The sequence below is a fragment of the Podarcis tiliguerta genome (assembly GCF_965153285.1).
Source record: "Podarcis tiliguerta genome assembly, chromosome: 16".
In the NCBI taxonomy this organism is placed as follows: domain Eukaryota; kingdom Metazoa; phylum Chordata; class Lepidosauria; order Squamata; family Lacertidae; genus Podarcis; species Podarcis tiliguerta.
Genome location: NC_139549.1, coordinates 28,979,342 through 28,985,529, shown reverse-complemented (window position 1 = coordinate 28,985,529; position 6,188 = coordinate 28,979,342). Strand labels below are relative to the sequence as shown.

At 48.5% G+C, this 6,188-nt stretch overlaps 1 long non-coding RNA gene across 3 annotated transcripts; it reads left to right on the top strand.

Annotated features, from left to right (window-relative positions):
• The first annotated feature begins 865 nt into the window (after positions 1–865).
• On the top strand, positions 866–2,741 carry LOC310666901. Of its 3 annotated transcripts, none has more exons than XR_014506078.1 (4): positions 866–926; positions 1,419–1,589; positions 2,216–2,385; positions 2,605–2,741. It is a non-coding gene; the product is annotated as an uncharacterized lncRNA (long non-coding RNA). The 3 variants fall into 3 exon arrangements; XR_014506080.1 differs by lacking the exon at positions 866–926 and adding an exon at positions 1,326–1,366; XR_014506079.1 differs by lacking the exons at positions 866–926; positions 2,216–2,385 and adding an exon at positions 1,326–1,366.
• The last annotated feature ends 3,447 nt before the right edge of the window (positions 2,742–6,188 follow it).

The following is a 6,188-nucleotide window of genomic DNA, read 5'->3' as shown; positions in this document are numbered from 1 at the left end:
AGAGAGAGGATCTGGCCAGGGTGCAGAAGGCCCGGCCAGGGTGAAGAATCCCGGGTGTCAGGAGTGTGTGCAGGAGCCAGACCCTGTGGCCAGTAGGACTTTGCAGAGCTGGGGCCTTCCTAAGTGCAGGGCACAGGAAGAAATGCTTTGCCGATTCTCAGGCAGGGCCGGCAGGCACAACAACAACAACCAAGGCGGAACCACAATGTTTTGCTGGCAGCAGCGGAAGGCAGAACAACAATAAAAACCAAGGCACAACCATCACAATTCGCAGGCAGGGTCGGCAGGCACAACAACAACAACAACAAAGGCGGAACATCACCCTGTGCAGGCAGGAGTCGACAAGCAAAACAACAAGAACAACAACCAAGGCAGAACCATAACACTTCGCAGGCAGTGGCGGGATGCAGAACAGCAATAACAACCAATGCAGAACCATCACAATTCGCACGCAGGGGTGGCAAGCACAAAAACAACCAAGACAGAACATGACCCTGCGCAGCCAGGGGCGGCAGGCACAACAACAACAACAACAACAACAAAAACAGAACTATCACAATTCACAGGCAGGGGCGGCAGGCACAACAACAACAACAACCAAGGTGAAACATTGCGATTCGCAGGCACGGGTCGGCAGGCACAACAACAACAACCAAGGTGGAACCATTACGATTCGCAGGCAGGGGCGGCAGGCAGAACAACAACAACAACCTAGGTGGAACCATAACGCTTTGCAGGCAGCAGGGGCAGGCAGAACAACAATAACAACCAAGGCAGAACCATCACAATTCGCAGGGAAGGGCAGCAGGCAGAACGACAAGAACAACGGAGGCGGAACATCACACTGTGCAGCCATCACAATTTGCAGGCGGGGTCGGTAGTCACAACAACAACAAGAACCAATGCGGAACCATCATGATTCGCAGGTGGGGCAGCAGGCAGAACAACATCAAAGGCAGAACCATCACGATTCACAGGCAGGGGTCGGCAGGCACAACAACAACAACAACCAAGGAGGAACATCTCCCTGAGCAGGCAGGGTGGCAGGCAGAACAACAACAACAACCAAGGCAGAAAATCATCGTGTGCAGGCAGGGCCAACAGGCAGGGCCAGCAACAACCAAGGCAAAACAATCATGATTCTTTGGCAGGGGCGGCAGGCAGAACCATCACGATTCACAGGCAGCGACGGAAGACTGAACAACAACAACAACAACAACAAAGTCAACAACATCCCCCTGTTCAGGCAGGGGCGGCAAGCAGGAGAACAACAACAACCAAGGCAGAACCATCACCATTCGCAGGCGGGGGGCGGCAGGCACAACAATAAGAACAACAACCAAAGCGGAACCATCATGATTCGCAGGTAGGAGCAGCAGGCAGAACAACAACGAAGGCAGAACCATCACGTTTCGCAGGCAGGGGCAGGAGGCACAACAACAACAAAGGCAGAAAGTCACCCTCCGCAGGCAGGGGTTGGCAGGCACAACAACAACAACCAAGGCAGCACCATAACGCTTCACAGGCAGCGGGGGCAGGCAGAGCAACAATAACAACCAAGGCAGAAACATCACAATTCGCAGGCAAGGGTCGGCATGCACAACAACAACAGCAACAAAGGCGGAACATCACCCTGCGCAGCCAGGGGTTGGCAGGCCAACAACAACAACCAAGGCAGAACCATCACGATTCGCAGGCAGGGGTGGCAGGCACAACAACAACAACAACCTAGGCGGAACATCACCCTGCGCAGCCAGGGGCAGGAGGCAGAACAGCAACAACAACGAAGGCAGAACAATCACGATTTGCAAGCAGGGACGGCAGACAGAAGAACGACAACAACAAAGGCAGATCATCACCCTGCGCAGGCAAGAGTGGCAGGCAGAACAACAACAACAACCTTGGCAGAACCATCATGATTTGCAGGCAGTGTCGGCAGGCAGAACAACAACAACAACGGCAGAACATCACCCAGCGCAGGCAGGGTCGTTAGGCAGAACAACAACAACAACCATGGCAGAACCATCACGATTCGCAGGGAGGAGCGGCAAGCACAACAACAACAACAACAAAGGCGAAATATCACTCTGCGCAGGGAGGGGAGGCAGGCACGACAACACCAAACCAAGGCAGAACCATCACGCTTCGCAGGCAGTAGCGGCAGGCAGAACTACAACAACAACCACCAAGGCGGAATATCACCCTGCGCAGGCAGGGGTCAGCAGGCACAACAACAACAACCAAGGCAGAACCATAATAATTCGCAGGCAGGGGCGGCAGGCAGAACTACAACAACAACCAATGCGGAAAATCACCCTGCGCAACCAGGAGCGGCAAGCACAACAACAACAACCAAGGCAAAACCATCACGGTTCGCAGGTAGGGGTGGCAAGCAGAACAACAACAACCAAGGCAGAGCCATCACGATTTGCAGCCAGGGGCGCCAGGCAAAACAACAACCAAGGTGGAACATCACCCTGCGCAGGCAGGAGCAGCAGGCACAACAACAACAAAAACAACAACGAAGGCAGAACTATCACGATTCGTAGGCAGGGGCAGCAGGCACAACAACAACAACCAAGGCAGAAAAATCACGATTCGCAGGCAGCGGCGGGAGGCACAACAACAACAAAGGCGGAACATCACCCTGCGCAGGCAGGGGTCGGCAGGCACAACAACAACAACAACAACCAAGGCAGAACCATTACGATTCGCAGGCAGGGGCAGCAGGCACAACAGCAGCAGCAACAACAACGAAGGCAGAAACATCACGATTCACAGGCAGGGGTCGGCAGGCACAACCACCACCACCACCACCTCCAAGGCGGAACCATCATGATTCGCAGGCAGGGTATCAGGCAGAACAACAACAACAACCAAGGCAGAACCATCACGATTCACAGGCAGGGACGGCAGGCAGAACAACCAACACCAAGGCAGAACATTCCGCTCCGCAGGCAGGGGCGGCAAGCAAAACAACAACTCCGGCAGGACAGGGTGCAGGCAGGAACAGGCCACCAACAATGTTGCTCCCGCAACCTGGGACTGGGGCTGGCTGGCTTTTATCTGCCCCGAGGCATAGGGTGGCTCCAGTCCACAGGTGACTCGCCTCTCCTGGCCTGGAGGCGAGCACTCCTCCTGTGGGTACTTACTTCCCTCCGCCTCTCTGCCCTGAGCCTCTGCAGCTCAGGAGAGGCTGGAGGGTTAGCGGACCCAGAGGCAACCTCACCTTCCCGTGACGGGGCTGAGAGTGGAGCACCTGCAGGCAATGGGTCACCTCAGGAGCCAGAGCAGACTCAGCTAGTGCCTGCACCTGAGGATCCAGCACAGGTGAGGACCCTTCAGGCTCAAGCCCCAGCCCCGGGCTCAGCTGGTTCTGGAGGCGAGGACTCCTGTGCAGGCTGGGATTCCTCAGGTTCAGCCTCCGAGTCTGAATCCCAGGCCATCACATGCATAAAAGAAGCACATTAAGCAGCACAGATAAACTGTGGAACTGGCTCCCAGAAAGAAGGCTACCAATGACAACTTGTCACGATGGCTATGTTTTCCTTCTGTATGTTTTGTTTCCCCACAAGATGGCAAAGTGCTCATGTGCTTGGTGGCTGCTGTGAGCACAAGATGCTATTTGTTAAGTTTTCTGTTTTACAATTAAAACACTCATTTTACATCCTTAAGATATCAATGACTTCCCTTCTTCTTGTTACCAGAAAAATCCGAGGGCTCCCTTGGACAAAAAGTAAAGACACCAACCAGGATAACTTGGAGCAAAACAGCAGCCTGTAGGCTTGGCCTTTATTGAACTGTTGCAACAGGGTGTTCCCCTCACTTGCAGGAGAGAGGAAAAGACACAGAAAATGGTGTGCAAGACCTTATAAAAACTTTCGAAGTTCCCATCCTCTAGGTCAAGCCCACCCCCAGAAACATCATGCATACATTACAGAAAGGAGGGGTTGAGGGAGGAGTTGTGGTGGTAACCTGAGTGTCCTGTCACCTGCCTGGTTCCCTTCTACCCCTCCCCATGAGTCATTTTCTGAAGACAAAAGGTAGTCGCAGTTTCCTGCCCCCTGAGGGAAGATCTGATCATTGTCCTTTGTTCCAGTCCATGCTGAATCCACTCCCATATGCAAGTTCTTTGTGATCTTGATTGTCTTCTGTCTGGGATCATCAGGGTTGGCATAGCAACTGGGCAGGGCTCCTGTGGATGTGCTGGTATGGTGAAGGGATTATGGCGCCCTGTATTAAACCTTCCCCATTTTGTAGTCTTTCCTTCATGGAGTAAAATAAAAGTGGAACAGTGCAAATCCGATGTATGGTTGATTTTCTATGAATTTATGAATTTATAACAGAAGTGTAGCGTATGTAGTGTGTGAGTGTGAGTGTGTGTAAAGTTTGTACAAACTGAATGGTTGGGGGGGGGGGTTCCTGCTACATTCTTTTTCCATGGTTCATTTTACATATCATAAATCCCTGCATCTTTTACAAAAACTATACCATTCAGTTGAAAAGAACCAGAAATGCTCACCGGCTGCGCTCCAGTCCTTAGGGGATTCTGTGAGCCTGCTAGGTGAAAGGATTCCCTTGTGGTCGGAGGGTTTTAAGAAAACAGGCAAGACCAAGGCAAAACTTAAAGCAAAGTGGCTAAGAAGCCTGACCTTTATTTGTAAGCAAAACTGCTATAGTAGGACCAACAACAGAAGAGTGGCAGATGAAGATGTTGGACTTTTTGGAGCTGGTTGACCTGAATGGAAGAATCCGCGACCAGAAGGAAGAGGAATATCAAGAAATTCAAAGAATATTTAGCCAGATATTGTAACATAAGATAATTAGAAAGTATAATTGGAAGTATCAAATAGGTTTAGGATTAGATTAAGAATGAATTGTAAAGAATTAAGGATAAGAATACCAATAAAAGAGAAGAGGATAGTAAATTGAAGGAGTTAATTTAATAAGAAATATGATTTTGGAGAACAGTTACAAGGTGATAAAATGAAATTCAGTTAGGGGGGATTCAAGGAAGTCAGTTAACAATGAAAGTTAAATTAGGTTAGAAGTAAGTGTTTTTATTTGTTGTTGTTTTCTCTTTAGTATTGTAATGCGTTTTCTTTTGTATGTTATTTCTGTTATAAATTTGGAAAATTAATAATTTCTTTTGAAAAAACCCTCAAAACTGCTATAGCAGGGTCCACACTCCTCTTGCAAAGAGACGAATCGATCCCCTCCCAGAAGGTGCTGCCGATTTTTATTAGTCCCCCCATTTCCAGTTCCCCCTCCCACCTTTCATCATCCCTACATCATTTCTTTTTTTTATCATATTTTATTAAGATTTTCACAGAATAACAGAAAAAACAAAAAGAAAAAATACAAAAAATAAAAAGCAATTAAAAACAAATCAGTCTTTCAAAACATATCTTACATTTGCTTGTTTCTCGGACCTCCCCACACCTCCCCTCTTTGTATTCCAAGTCAATTCGTTTATTCAGCAAATCCTTTCCCTCTTTACCTTTATCTTAATCTTAATCTTGATATATTATATCTTTAACTTTCCACCTGTTCCATTTTTACACATTCTTACATAACATTATTGCTAAAAAACCCTTAACCTCAATCCAACATCATTCTAACATTCATTAATTTTACAATATTTCTGTAGATAGTCTTTAAATTTCTTCCAATCTTCTTCCACCAGCTCTTCTCCCTGGTCTCAGATCCTGCCGGTCATTTCAGCCAATTCCATATAGTCCATCCCCTTCATCTGCCCATCCCTACATCATTTCTACATCATCAGAAGGGGAGGCACATGGGCAGAGCCTGGGTGTCAGGTAGCTACCCTTCCCGCCTCTTACCCATCACCTGACACCCGATAAAAACAAGACAATAAATCTATTTACATTGGTCAAGTTGCTCGCTATCCTCTTTGTTCTCCGGAGTCAGAATCCATTCCTGGGCTGCTGCAGCTCTTGGTGATCTTGATGGCTACCTATCTGGCACTTGGGTTAGGTGTGGTAAGAATTTTAAGGTCTTAGATATGTAATAAATGTTCATAAATGTACCAGGCAAACACGTACATAAATATATAAACCACATGTCTGAAAACCCCACAGAAAAAAAGTCCTGGACAAATTGACCTCAATTATTTCTCTGCAAGGTCAAAGTGGGACACCTCCCCATTGTCTTTTTCCTTCACAAAT